Raw genomic sequence first — 15444 nt, 5'->3', positions numbered from 1 at the left:
AAAGCACAGGCTCGAGGCACACGGGCTTCAGTAGTTACAGCACATGGGCTCAGTCGTTGTGGGGCATGGGCTTAGTTGGTCCAAGGCATGTGGATTCTGCCTGGACCAGGGATTGATGTCCCCAGCATTGGCAGGTGGATTCTTACCCACCATGCCACCAGGGAAGTCCCTGTTCTATTTCTTGATACTACAGCCGCTGTTCAGATTGTTTGTGGTTGAATGTATAATTGTTGGAACATTTCCATCCCAGTAGTTGTGTTAAGCTGCGTAACTCTTCCATTTTAGTTCTAGCCAGATCCTAGATATTCTGGTAGTCTTATCCTTTTCTTAGTGTTCTGTAGGGAAAGACAAGGCGTGGACAGAGGCTAACTGTGAAATGTGTTGGGGATCTAGGCCCAGATCAAACAGCCAGACTATCCCACTGCTTTCTTGGGGAGCTTTGTAGTCAGTTATGTCATATTTCCCAAAGATACTTTTCTTGATTTAAGTCCCAATTTTATTGACTCTTAGTACATAACTAACTAATAGGTCACCTGAGGGGGAGAAATTAGTGCTGCCAATGAGTGTCCTGCCCCCATAATAGGAAATCCATGAGAGTTGTGTGATTTCTGGCTTCTTGGGTTTATCAGTTTATTACCTTATGCCAGTTCTACAAAGGTCCTTGTGTAACAAGAGAAAGAAACTATATTCAGCAGAATTCCTTTCAGCAAGAGGGATGTTTTGTTTAGAACTTCCTTGACAAAGTTTCTTGAGGTTAAAAAAAAAAAAAAAAAAGAGAGACCTCACCTCATGGAACCTCATTGAGAAGAGAACAAATCTGAGTGAAAAGATGGAAGGTTTGTCTGTGGCCCCTGTGGAGACCAAGGATCTGGAGCCAGAGAGATGGTGAGAAGCAGCTTGTTTGTAATGTGAGACCTCATGAGGACTCCTCCTGGTCTCCCACATCATCAGCAAAGTTAACAATTTCATATAATGCTTGGAATGAGAAGTTTTTCATTTTAAATGTATTTATTTGGCTGCATTGGGACTTTGTTGCAGCATGCTAGACCTTCATTGTATCATGTAGGATCTTCTGTTTTGGCAGGAGAACTTTCTAGATGTGGCGCATGGGCTCAGTAGTTGCAGCAAGCAGGTTTAATTGCCCCGCAGCTAGTGGGATCTTAGTTCCCTGACCGGGCATGGAACCCACATCCCCCACACTGCAAGGGGGATTCTTAATCACTGGACCACAGTGAAGTAAATGAAGCTTAAAAAAAGAGAGAGAGAGGGAGACAGAAATGTCTGTAGGAAAGAATTTAAAACAGGTGTTCAGACAAAAAATATGAATGTTGAAAGAAACCATAAAATGTGGTACATCCATACAATGAGACTATTAAGCCATTAAAAGAAATGAAGTATTGGGACTTCCACAGTGGTCCAGAGTCTAAGACTCCATTCTCACAATGCAGGGGGCCCAGGTTCAATCCCTGGTTGGGGAACTAGATCACATACCACAACTAAAGATGCTGCATGCCTGAACTATAGATTCCGAATGCCACAATGAAGGTCAGAAATCCTGCATGCTGCAACTAAGCCCCAGCACAACCAAATAAATAAAGAAATAAAAATAAATATTAAAAATAAAAGGCATGAGGTACTGTTGTTGGTGAGTCACCAAGTCGTGTCTGACTCTCTGTGACCCATGAGCTGTAACACACCAGGCTTTCCTGTCCTTTACTATCTCCTGTAGTTTGCTCATACTCATGTCCATTGAGTCAGTAATGGCATCCAACCGTCTTGCCCTCTGTTGCCCCCTTTCATCTTGCCCTCCGAGTCTTTTCCAGTGAATTGGCTCTTCGTGTCAGGTGGCCAAAGTATTGGAGCTTCAGCATCAGTCCTTTCAATGAATATTCAGTGTTGATATCTTTTAGGATTGATTGATTTGATCTCCTTGCTGTCCAAGGGACTCTCAAGAGTCTTCTCCAGCAACACAGTTCAAAAGCATCAATTCTTCGGTGCTCAGCCTTCTTTATGATCCAACACTCACATCCATACATGACTACTGGAAAAACCCTATCTTTGACTATCCACCTTTGTTGGTAAAGTGATGTCTCTGCTTTTTAATATGCTGTCTAGGTTTGTCATAGCTTTTCTTCCAAGAAGCGTCTTTTAATTTCATGGTTGCAGTCACTGTCCACAGTGATTTTGGAGCCCAAGAAACTAAAATCTGTCACTGTTTCCACTTTTTCCCTATCAATTTGCCATGAAGTGATGGGATTGGATGCCATGATCTTAGTTTTTTTGAATGTTGAGTTTAAGCCAACTTTTTCACTCTCCTCTTTCACCTTCTTCAAAAGGCTCTTTAGTTCCTCTTTGCTTTTTGCCATTAAAGTGGTATCATCTGCATATCTGAGGTTGTTGATATTTCTCCCAGCAATCTTGATTCCAGCTTGTGAGTCACCCAGCCCAGCATTTCGCATGATGTACTCGGCATAGAGAGGACTTCCCTGTAGCTCAAATGGTAAAGAATCTGCCTGTAATGCAGGAGACCTGGGTTCAATCCCTGGGTCAGGAAGATCCTCTGGGGAAGGGAATGACAATCCATTCCAGTATCCTTGCCTGGAGAATCCCATGGGCAGAGGAGCCTGGTGAGCTACAGTCCGTGGGATCAAAATGAGTCGACACGACTGAGCGACTAACTACTACTACTACTCTGCATATAAGTTAAATAAGCAGGGTGACAATATACAGCCTTGACACACCCCTTTCCCAATTTGGAACCAGTCTGTTGTTCTATGTCCATTACTAATTGTTGCTTCTTGTCCTGCCTAAGGTTTCTCAGGAGGAAGGTAAGGTGGTTGGGTATTCCCATCTCTTCAAGAATTTTGCCTGGTCTGCTATTACCACAGTCAAAGGCTTAGGTGTAGTCAACAAAGCAGAGGTAGATGTTTTTTTTAATCCCCTTGCTTTTTCTGTGATCCAACGGATGTTGGCAATTTGATCTCTGGTTCCTCTGCCTTTTTAAAACTCAGCTTGAACATCTGGAAGTTCTCAGTTCACATACTGCTGAAGCCTAGCTTGAAGGATTTTTGAGCATAATCTTGCTAGCACATGAAACAAGAACAATTGTTCAATAGTCTGAACATTCTTTGGCATTGCCTTTCTCTGGGATTGAAATGAAAACTGACCTTTTCCAGTCCTGTGGCCACTACTGGGTTTTCCAGATTTGCTGGCATATTGAGTGCAGCACTTTCACAGCATTATCTTTTAGGATTTGAAATAGTTCAGCTGAAATTCCATCACCTTCACAAGCTTTGTTCTTAGTAATGCTTCCTAAGGCTCACTTGACTTCTCATTCCAGGGTGTCTGGCTCTAGGTGAGTGATCACACCATCGTGGTTATCTGGGTCATTAAGAACTTGTTTGTACAGTTCTTCTGTGTATTCTTACCACCTCTTCTTAATATCTTCTGCTGCTGTTAGGTCCATACCATTTCTCTCCTTTATTGTGCCCATCTTTGCATGAAATGTTCCCTTAGTATCTCTAATTTTCTTGAAGAGATCTCTAGTCTTTCCCATTCTGTTGTTTTTCTCCATTTCTTTGCCTTGTTCGCTTAAGAAGGCTTTCTTATCTCCCTGTGCTTTTCTCTGGAATTCTGCATTCAGTTGGGTATATCTTTCCCTGTCTACTTTGCCTTGCATTTCTCTTCTTTTTTCAGCTGTTTGTAAGGTCTCCTCAGACAACCACTTTGCCTTCTTGCTTTTCTTTTTCTTGAGGATGGTTTTGGTCATCACCTCCTGTATAATGTTAAGAACCTCTGCCCATAGTTCTTCAGGCATTCTGTCTACCAGATCTAATCCCTTGAATCTATTCACCACCTTCACTATATAATCATAAGAGATTTGATATAGGTCATACCTGAATGATCTAGTAGTTTTTCCTACTTTCTTCAATTTGAGCCTGAATTTTGCAATAAGAAGCTGATGATCTGAGTCAAAGTCTGCTCCAGGTCTGTTTTTCTGATTGTATAGAGCTTCTCCGGAAATGGCAACCCACTCCAGTGTTCTTGCCTGGAGAATCCCAGGGACGGGGGAGCCTCTTGGGCTGCTGTCTGTGAGGTTGCAGAGAGTCAGAAATGACTGAAGCGACTTAGCAGCAGCAGCATAGAGCTTCTCCATCTTCAGCTACAAAAAATATAATCAGTCTGATTTCAGTATTGACCATCAGGTGATGTCCATTGTAGAGTTGTCTCTTGTGTTGTTGGAAGAGGGTGTTTGCTGTGACCAGTGTGTTCTCTTGGCAAAACTCTACTAGCCTTTGCCCTGCTTCATTTTGTACTGCAAGGCCAAGCTTGTCTGTTATTCCAGGTATCTCTTGACTTCTGACTTTTGCATTCCAGTCCCCTATGATGAAAAGGGCATCTTTTTTGGTGTTAGTTCTAGAAGGTCTTGGAGGTCTTCCTGGAATCATTCAGTTTCAGCTTTGGCATTAGTGGTTGGGGTATAGACTTAGATTACTGTGAGGTTGAACTGTTTGCCTTGGAAACAAGCCAAGATCATACTGTCTTTTTTGAGATTGCACCCAAATGTTGTATTTAGGACTCTTATTGACTGTGAGGGCTACCCCATTCCTTCTAAGGGATTCTTGCCCACAGTAGTAGATATAATAATCATCTGAATTAAATTTGCTCATTCTCGTCCTTTTTAGTTTACTGATTTCTAAAATGTCAGTGTTCACTCTTGCCATCTCCTGTTTGACCACTTCCAATTTACCTTGATTCATGAAGGTTCCTATGCAATATTCTTCTTTACAGCATCAGACTTTACTTTCACCACCGGACACAGTGACAACTGGGCATCCTTTCTGCTCCGCCTCAGCCTCTTCATTCTTTCTGGATCTCTTTCCCCGCTGTTCCCTGGTAGCATATTGGAACCTGGGAGGCTCACCTCTCAGTGTCCTGTCTTTTTGCCTTTTCATACTGTTCATGGGGTTCTCAAGGCAAGAACAGTGAAGTGGTTTGCCATTCCCTTCTCCAGTGGACCATGTTATGTGAGGCTCTGACTAGCAGGGACATGTCCTTCAGCTGTTCCATGTAGCTGGAGGACATGCCTGGCACCTTGGTTGTCCATCTTTTGAGTGTGTGTAAAGAAGGTGTTAGTCAGCATGCCTCTTGGGGGCCTGGGCAAAGGTCCTGCTGGAGTTGTTCACTGGAGCTGATCGATTCTGGAGGATGCCTAAGAGCAGATGGCTCCCCAGCCTCTCTGCTGCCGCTGGTTGCCCTGGGGCCAATCCACTGCCCAGGAGCTGTGAGGAGTGGAGGGCTGTTACATGCTACAACATGGATGAACCGTGAAAACACTATGCGAAGTGAAAGGAGCCAGACACAAGAGGCTACAGGTGTCATTGTATCATCCCATTTGTGTGAAATTACCATAATAGGCAAATTCATGGAGACAGAAATCAGATTACTGTTGGTTGCTAGTTAATGTGTAATGTAGGTTGACTGCTTCATGGGTAGGGAGTTTCTGTTTGGGGTGATGAAAAATGCTGGAATTAGGTAGTGGTGAAAGTTGTACAGCATTGAGAATGGGCTTAATATCACTCTGTTGAACACTTTAAAATGGTAAATTTTGTTTTGTATTTTAACACACACACCCAGTGCGGGGGCTAAGCTCTGAACATACACAGGTTGGAGAAAGTGCTCAGGCAGACAAGGGAATGTGGAACCAGTGAGAAAGTGAATTACAAGAACACCTAGAGAGATGTGGAAGGTTTTTGACTATTTCAGCCTAAAGCACTGGGGTTTGGGCCAAGGTTAACCAGATCTCTGGCACCTTTGATGGAGACCTGAAGAGAAAGGTGAACATTACTGAAGGCTTTTAAAATTTCCAAGTACAAACAACATCTCAATGATATGCAGTGTAGTAAAATCCAAACTGTATAGACATTTATAGATATACTTTTAATCTAAGTTTACAATATTGTTAAAATATGATTTTTAACAGTGTTATGATCTAAATGTTCATGTTTCCTCAGAATTTATATGTTGAAATACTAATCCCCTATTTAATGGTATTAAAATGTGGGGCCTTAGGGTGATAATTAGGTCATGAGAGTGGGCCCTTCATGGAGGGGATTAGCGCCCTTTTAAGAAGACACTTGGGGCTTCCCTGGTAGCTCACCTGGTAAATAATCTGCCTGTAATGCAGGAGACACTGATTCAGTTCCTGGTCAGGAAGATCTACTGGAGAAGGGATAGGCTACTCACTCCAGTATTCATGGGCTTCCCTGGTGGATCAACTGGTAAAGAATCCACCTGCAATGTAGGAGACCTGGGTTTGATCCCTGGGTTGGGAAGATCCCCTGGAGAAGGGAACAGCTATCCACTCCAGTATTCTGTCCTGGAGAATTCCATGGATTCTATAGTCCATGGGGCTGCAAAGAGTCAGACACGATTGAGCTACTTTCACTTTCAAGAAAAGACTTAGGAGAGCTTGCTTCTTCCCTGTGTTCTTTGTGGTGTGAGGACACAATGAGAAGCGGCCATCTGCCAATTAAGAAGCAGTTCGGTCTTCTTAATTCTGGCCCTTAATCTGGCACTTTGATCTTAGGCTTCCATAACTGTGAGAAATGTGTTTTATCATTTCAGCCGCCCAGTCTGTGGTAAGACAGACACCCAACAGACAAGACATAGAGTTGAGTGATGATCACTTTGTCTACTAAGCATTATCAATTTGGGTATGGTTTTAGTCTGCTCCCTGGTGAAATTCTCAGGTCAAAAGTCAGTTTTGTGAATATGTAAATATGACCTGATGTCAGTCTTCATCACCACTGCTGCATCTCGAGTATGGATATCCAAATTTATTTAATAAGAATGGACCATCCCAGAATTCCTATGGAGGCAGCCAGGAGCAGAGGGAAGACAAGGGGCTCTGTCAGAGAACAGCTGCTTGCATTCCAGCTCACTCACAACTCTGATGTGCATGACTGGGAATCAGGGCCAGCATCTCACCCTGATGAAGAGCAGAGAAATGCTAGCATTGTTCATCTGACTCCTTGTTATCACCCCCAATGTCTCTATCAGAATCCTAAGGGCCAGTTTATCCTGGATGTCCGGGTCGTGGTGGTGAGACTCCTTTTATGAGGAAATCTCACAGCATTGCTTCAGAGCTTCATCTCCTTCAAGTTTTCACTCTGACCTTTTTAACAAAGCCAGCGCTAGACTACTTAATACTACTCTCTCCAACAAATTTCTCATCCCCAACCTTGCAGCACTTTTTCTTTTCCCAGTAGAATTTATAATCTTTTAACACAATAGGTAATTTATCTAATTTGTTATTTATTTTCTGTGTCCCCTCTCTAGCATATCAATTCCATGATGGTGATCCTTTGCTTGTGAGGAGTTGGTATCTTTCTTGGTGTAAACTTTACTGACCTTTTCCTAACTTAGAGATGACTTTACCTGTATAATGTCATCCTGCTATATGAGCTATAAGGGATACCATTCTCATTGTTCATCTCACCAAGGTCAGTCCTGTTAGAAACCCAGTTCAGAGAAATCTGACTTCTGTGGAAATATTCTCAATAAAAATTAGCTTTTATTTTGCATGTTAATAATGTTGATTTTGAACTTCAGTGAAATAGTTGAAAGTACAGTATGTACAAATTTTCAACCACATTGGAAAAACTAGATAAAGATGTTGCCAATTCTTAAAATAGAGCTTGTTTGGCTAGTAAGAGTCACTCGTTTTTGAAGTTTCAGCTACATAATTTAACATTTAAATTTTAGCTTAAAAGTAATTCATGTGCTTATTATAGTTAGCATAGCTCTGTTCTAGAATAACTCTTGGGGGGGGGGGTGCATTTAGGAGGATACCCAATAAGGCTTCACAGCTCACTGACACTTCCAGACATTTCCTTAAAAACATGAAGAGAATAGCTCCATTGTTATAGATGCAGATGGGTCAGTTCTGGTCCTGCTTAAAGGCTGAGGACTTTGATGATTTAGTATATTTTTTCACTCACAAAATTTACATGTTTCAAAGGATAATTTGACCTGAAAGAAGACTATGGAGATCAGGAAAAGTCTGGACTAATATAAGCCATTTGTGCTTCATCAGCTTTTTACCTAGTGATGGATGTGTTCAGGAGATTTTATAGTATGAAATTTACAGTTTCGATGTATGGTCCCAAAGTTCATTCATGCATTTATCCCTCTCTCTTCTTCCCTTTCTCTCTCCCTCCATCATTCCATCATTTCTGAGCCTTTCTCCTGGGTCAGGCATTGTGCTGAGGGTAAGGGGAGGGGAGACGGGTCAAGTTGGGAGGACTAAGATGAATTGAACTTTGACTCTATGCTAGAGGAACTCACGGTGTAGTGACACCTAACAGTGTCATACATGTAAGTTCATACATTGTAAACTTTTACCACTTAGAGTCTGTAACAGGATTGTCAAGATCTGGTACAGTGGACAGAAACTTAGGATCAGTACATTAACAGTTTCACAATTGAAACATTATTTTCTTCAAAACAAAGTTTTAAATGTTTTCAGGCCTTTCTAATAAGGGCAATAAATCAGAGTCCAGGCCAAGGGGTCACTGAGATTTTTCCTAGCCCCGTGGCCATCCAAAGTCTGAGGCATGAGAAAAGCACAACGTGATTCTTGGTCGAAGTCAGCAGTGTGCCTTGGAGGTGGGACAGTAGTCATGTTTGTTAAAATTCAGAACAAAATAAACACTTTGGTGGCAAACTTTGACTAGCGCGGCATGTTCTTTGTGCCTGGAAAGGAGGCCAAACCACTGTTGCTTTTGTTTGGTTGTTGACTGGCCCAAGGAAATAGACAAAAGCCAACAAAGACAGGAGATGCCAGTAGAAGACTCCAGCTAATGTAATAGGGTTTTTGTTTTTCAATGTGTTTTTTTTTTTTGCTGCCAAAGTCCCAGGAGTGTCAGAATCTCATTGTCAGATAGAACATGAGATCATGAGTGCAGATAAGTGGATGGAGATACGGGGTTTAATCTAGGTTGAGGACCAGGAATACCACCAAGGCAATAACAGCATGGAAAAGCCAAGCCAGATGCTCTCTCCATAAATCATGCTGTCTCTAGCTATTGTTTGCTTCTAGTTTTGCCACTGCTAGGTCTTGAGGTTATATTGGAAAAAGTGACCATTCCCACAATACTTTTACTGAAATATAAACTGATGCTGATTGATTGTTGGTTTAACAGTATGATTGTTTTGGTGGTTGCTAGCTGCATGACTGGAAACTCGCCCAGACTAACTCACAGAACAGATGGCATCTCCCCAGGGATTTACACAGACTCAGGTTGTAGTCACATTGCCAGGCCTGTGGACACCCAGGAACTGTCCTGTAGCTGGGTCTCTTGAGTCTGGAAAATAGTTCAGCCCCTGTAAGGTCAATCAGGATGCCCGTGACTCTAGTGGCAGAATCTTGTCCTTTCCCTTCAGCATCAGGACTTGACTCGATCAGCTCTAGCTGTCTGCCGTTGTCCGCACTTAGCCACTCTAGCGCTCTTTGTTCTGCCTCTGAATGTCATTCTGCTTTTGCACCTGCTACCAACTGCTCCTCCTTTTTGCAAAGCTCTCAAGACAGAGGTGATTCAGGCACCCCACCTGATATGCGATTCCCTTCTTGGGCTGAGAGTGCTCCATGCCAGCTTGTGGGTTGCAGCCACTCCAATCTCACCACCGATGGCCAGGGTGGTAGGTCACGTGCTGTAGAATGTGTGCAGGGTAGCAGGGCCTATAAATATGGCAGTCTTCCTCAGAAAGAGCCAAGCAAGAGGCAGGTGCTCAAGGTTCTTGCTGGGGCCACTTCACTGCGACTGGAAGGCAGCTGACCGTAGTCTCACGCCCAGAGTGGGGTGAGGCGGGTCCCATACAGGGGGTCGGGGATGGCTGGGATGTCACACCCTAATATCCATAAGTTAACAGAAATTTTTCTGTGATAGCAGAGAATTCACACTAACACATCCCTTGTCTCCCTACGCCTGCCTGAGCCTTCATCCAGATATTCCAAATGCTGTTAAGAAGAGGATGGGCAGCAAAGTAAGGTGAAGGGCAGAGTCTTTGAATCATAATCTCGGCTTCTAATCCCAGCATTGTGACTTGCCTTTCTATGCCTGTGATGCTAGAAAACCTCTCTATGGCTCAGTTTTTGTCACTTATAAAGTGGGTATATGAATACCTGTCTCAAGAAGTTGTACTGAGGCCAGAGGAGAGAAAGTATGTACTCCGAGTGTTCCAGGCTCACCACATAGTGTAAAATACCTGGTCTGCTGCCCAGTACCTCTCATGTCACCTGGGCAGACCCTTGCTGGTCTCTTCTTGTGCCATTTTGGAGTCCCCAGTGTGGCCTGAGGTGGTCATGCACCCCGTCTAGGCTACTTCCTGTGAATCTGTAGTTCTTTTGACATGATAGTTATTTCAGTGTCTTTCTTCCAGCCACCTGAGCATCTTTCCACTGAACTCTTTGTCTCCAACCAAAAGGAAAATACCTTTCCTGCTTTTGTCCACTTCCAGTTGGGAGATGGCAGGACCCACAGTGGTAGCAGCTTTTCTCACCCACATAACCTCCTTGGAATGGGGCAATTGTAACAGCATACATTGGGCTTTGGTAGCACAGTTTATTTTTACCCCAAGATCCTTCCTTTCCAGGACTCCCAGATAGTCCCCAGAGGGCTGTTTTCCTTATATGTTTTCCTCATTCAATGGTGATTCACTTCCTCAAGTAACTTCTCTTGGCTCTCACCCTTCTTCATTACCCATGTCAGAATTCAAGCAACAGAAAGAGATGGATCTCTCTCTCACGTGGCTTGGAGAGAACCAAGGAGGTGCTCCATGCAGGCGGAGAGTCCTTGGCTCTGTTGTACTCCCAGCCATTGGGTGATGCACCCATCATCATTGAATGGTGACGCTTCAACTTCACAGCCGGCACCTGTAAATGCTCTGCTGCCTAGCTGCAGCCCCAGGGTACACATGTAAAATGCTCGGCCAGCCAGATATGTGGAATCTAGAAAAACAGTACTGATGAACCTACTTGCAGGGCAGAAATAGAGACGGGGCAGGAATAGAGACACAGACATAGAGAACAGATTGTGGACACAGCGGGGGAAGGAGAGGCTGGGACGAATGGAGTGAGTAGCATGGACAATATACACCGCCATGTGTAAAATAGATAGTGGGAAGCTGCTGCATAACACATGGAGCTCAGCCTGGTCCTCTGTGACCTAGAGGGGATGAGGGTGGTGTGGGGGGAAGGCAGGAGGGAGGGGATATGTGTATACTTAGAGCTGATTCATGTTTTGTTCATTTCTGTTGCAGAAATGCTTTGTCAATGGTTGTTAGAATCATTATTTTTATTGATGCCCCAGGCCTGCTTTGAAATTATTGGCCTCTGGTTATATCTTTTTATCTTTTCTGTTTGTTTGTCCATCCATCCATCCATCATCTACCTGTACTAGAATTCTCCTGGGAAACAGGAAGCAGAATACACATCATATATACATATGTTTCCTCTTTCACACTGCCCACCCACACTGGGGAGGACAGTCTGCTTTACTGAACCCACAGATTGAAATGCTAATCTCATCAGGAAACACCCTCAGAGACACACCCAGAAATAATGTTTAATCTGGACACCCCAGGCAGAGTCAGGCTGACATAAAATTAACCATAATGCTATCTGATACGTGTGTATAGATACATATCTCCAGAATATATACACACACATTTTATATATATTTAATTACATGCATGTACATCTACATGAAATCAGTTTTTCTTGGAAATAACTGGCATTCCTGCTGGTTCCTCATGATACTTTGTATTTTCATGGCTTTTCTTTAATTAAAAAAAATTATTTCAAAAAATTTTATTGGAATGTAGTTGATTAATAATATTTTGGTGTACAGGAAAGTAAATATATATCCATTCTTTTGGATGGATGTGTATATATATACATATATAAGAATTCCCTTTCAGATTCCCATATAGGTTATTAGAGAATATTGAATAGAATTCCCTGTGCTATACAATAGGTCCTTATTATTTGTTCATTTTACATATGTTTGCCTGCTCAGTCACTCAGTCATATCCGACTCTGCGATCTCACGGACTGTAGCCTTTTAGGCTCCTCTGTCCGTGGGATTTTACAGGCAAGAACACTGGAGTGGGTTGCCATTTCCTACTTCAGGGGATCTTCCCTACCCAGGGATTGAACCCACATCTCCTTCACTGACAGGCGGATTCTTTACCACGAGCCACAGTAGTGCGTATATGTTAATCCCAGTTTCCTAATTTATCGGCTCCCGCAGTGTTTCCCCTTTGGTAACCATAAGTTTGATTTTGAGATCTGTGAATCTGTTTCTGTTTTGCAAGTCAATTCATTTGTGTCATTTTTGTTAGGTTCCACATATAAGCAATATCATGTGATGTTTTTCTTTGTCTGACTTATTTCACTTAATATGATAATCTGGAGGTCCATCCATGTTGCTGCAAATGCCATTATTTTGTTGTGGCTGAATAATATACACTGCATGAATGTACCACATCTTGATCCATTCGTCTGTCCATGGACATTTAGGTTGTCTCCATGTCTTGGCTGTTGTAAATAGTGCTGCAATGAACATTGGAATGCATGGATATCTTCAAACTATGGCTTTCTCTGGATATATGCCCAGGAGTGGGATTGCTGGATCACATGGTAGTTCTAGTTTTACTTTTTTAAGGTATTTCCATACTGTTCTCCATGATGGTTGTACCAATTTACATTTCCATAGACAGTGTAGGAGGGTTCTCTTTTCTCTACACCCTCTCCAGCATTTATTGTTTGTAGACTTTTTGATGATGGCTGCTATGACTGGTGTGAGGTGATACCTCATTGTAGTTTTGATTTGCGTTTTGCTAATAATGAGTGATGTTGAGCATTTTTTTCATGTGCTTTCTGGCCACCTGTATGTCTTCTTTGGAAAAGGGTCTGTTTATATCTTCTGCTCATTTTTTGATTTTTTTTTTTTTTAAATAACAAGCTGCATGAGCTGTTTGTATATTTGGAATGTTAATCCTCTATTGGTTGCATTGTTTGCAAATATTTTCTCCCATCCTATGGGTTGTCTTTTTTTTTTTTTTTTAATGGTTTCCTTTGCTGTGCAAAAGCTTTTACATTTAATTAGGTCCCATTTGTTTATTTTCAGTATCCTAGAAGGTGAGTCAAAAAAGATATTGCTGCAATTTATGTTTGGGAGTGTTCTGTCTGTTTTCCTCTAAGAGTTCCTCTAAGGGCTTCCTAGGTGGAGCAGTTGATAAAGAATATGTCTGTCAGTGCAGGAGATGGAAGATCCAATCCTTGGGTTGGAAAGATGCCCTGAAGTAGGAGATGGCAATCCACTCCAGTATTCTTGCCTGGGAAATCCCATGGACAGAGGAACCTAGTAGGTTATAGCCTGTGGGATTACAAAGAGTCAGACACGACTGAACATGCACACACACGAGTTGTATAGTATCCAGCCTTACATTTAGTTCTTTAATTCATTTTGAGTTTACTTTTGTGTATAGTGTTAGGGATTGTTCTAAATAATTTCATTCTTTCACATACATGTAGCTTCCAGTTTTTCCAGCATCACTTATTGAAGAGACTTGTCTTTTCTCCGTTGTATATTCTTGCCTTCTTTGTTGTAGATTAGGTGACCACAGGTGCATGGGTTTATCTTTGGACTTTCTATACTGTTCCATTGATCTATATTTCTGTTTTTGTGCTGGTATCATATTGTTTGATTACTGTAGCTTTGTACTATAGTCTGAAGTTGGGGACCCTGATTCCTCTAGCTCCATTTTTCTTTCTCAAGATTGCTTTGGCTATTCATGGTCTTTTGTGTTTCCATACAAATTGTAAATTTTTTTATTCTAGTTCTGTGAAAAATGTCCCCAGTAATTAGATAGGGATTGCATTGAATCTGTGGATTGCTGTAGTATATCTGTAGATATCTGTAGTATAGTCATTTCCACAATATTCATTCTTCCAATCCAAGAAAATGGTATATCTCTGCATCTATTTGTGTCATCTTTGATTTCCTTCATCAACATCTTAAAGTTTTCTGTTGTTGTTGAGTTGCTAATTTGTGTCTGACTCTTTGTGACCCCATGGACTGCAGCATGCTAGACTTCCCTGTTCTTCACTATCTCCCGGAGTTTGTTCAGACTCCTGTCTGTTGAGTCAGTGATGCCATCCAGCCATCTCATCCACTGTTGCTCCTTCTTTTGCCTTCAGTATTTCCTAGTATCATGGTGTTTTCCAATGAGTCAGTTCTTCACATCAGTTCAGTTCAGTTCAGTCACTCAGTCGTGTCCAACTCTTTGTGACCCCATGAACCGCAGCACGCCAGGCCTCCCTGTCCATCACCAACTCCTGGAGTTTACCCAAACTCATGTCCATTGAGTCGGTGATGCCATCCAACCATCTCATCCTCTGTTGTCCCCTTCTCCTCTCACCCTCAATCTTTCCCAGCATCAGGGTCTTTTCAAATGAGTCAGCTCTTCACATCAGGTGGCCAACATATTGGAGCTTCAGCTTCAGAATCAGTCCTTTCAGTGAATATCCAGGGTTGATTTCCTTTAAGGTTATCTGTTTTGATCTCCTTGCTGTTCAAGGCCTCTTAAGAGTCTTCTCCAGCACCAGAGTTCAAAAGCATCAATTCTTTGGTGCTCAGCCTTCTTTATGTTCCAACTCTCACATCTGTACATGACTACTGGAAAAACTATAGTGTTAATTATATGGAACTTTGTCAGCAAAGAGATGTCTCCGGTCTTTAATATACTGTCTAGGTTTGTCATAGCTTTTCTTCCAAGGAGCAAGTGTCTTTTAATTTTGTGGCTGCAGTCACCAGTCCACAGTGGAGCCCACAAGAATAAAGTCTGTCACTGTTTCCACTTTTCCCCCATCTATTTGCCATGAAGTGATGGGACTGGATGCCATAAGTTTAGTTTTTTAAATGTTGAATTTTAAGTTAGCTTTTTCACTCTCCTCTTTCACCCTCAGCAAGAGGCTCTTTAGTTCCTTTTGCTTTCTGCCATTAGAGAGGTATCATCTGCATATCTGAGGTTGTTGATATTTCCCTGGGCAATCTTGATTCCAGCTTGTGAGCCATCCAGTCTGGCATTTAGTGTGATGTCCTCTGCATATAAATGAAATAAGCCGGGTGACATTATAGAGCCTTGATGTAATCCTTTTCCAATTTTGAACCAGTTTATTGTTCCATGTCCAGTTCTAACTATTGCTTCTTGACCTGTACCTCCTTATGTAGTTATTTATCCCTAGGTATTTTATTCTTTTAGATGCAATGGTAAATAGGATTTTTTCCTTAATTTATCTTTCTGATGTTTTGCTGTTACTATATAGGAATGCAAGAGATTTCTGTGTGTTAATTTTATATTCTGTAAATTTATCAA

The 15444-nt window shown here is 42.1% G+C and overlaps 1 long non-coding RNA gene across 1 annotated transcript in view; it reads left to right on the top strand.

Annotated features, from left to right (window-relative positions):
* LOC122706310 overlaps positions 1-15444 on the top strand; it is a 53672-nt gene that overhangs the window by 14581 nt on the left and 23647 nt on the right. The window lies entirely within an intron of this gene.

This window comes from Cervus elaphus, chromosome 13, assembly GCF_910594005.1.
Source record: "Cervus elaphus chromosome 13, mCerEla1.1, whole genome shotgun sequence".
Taxonomy (NCBI): domain Eukaryota; kingdom Metazoa; phylum Chordata; class Mammalia; order Artiodactyla; family Cervidae; genus Cervus; species Cervus elaphus.
Note: the sequence above shows the minus strand (reverse complement) of the source record. Positions and strands in the feature narration are given on the sequence as shown.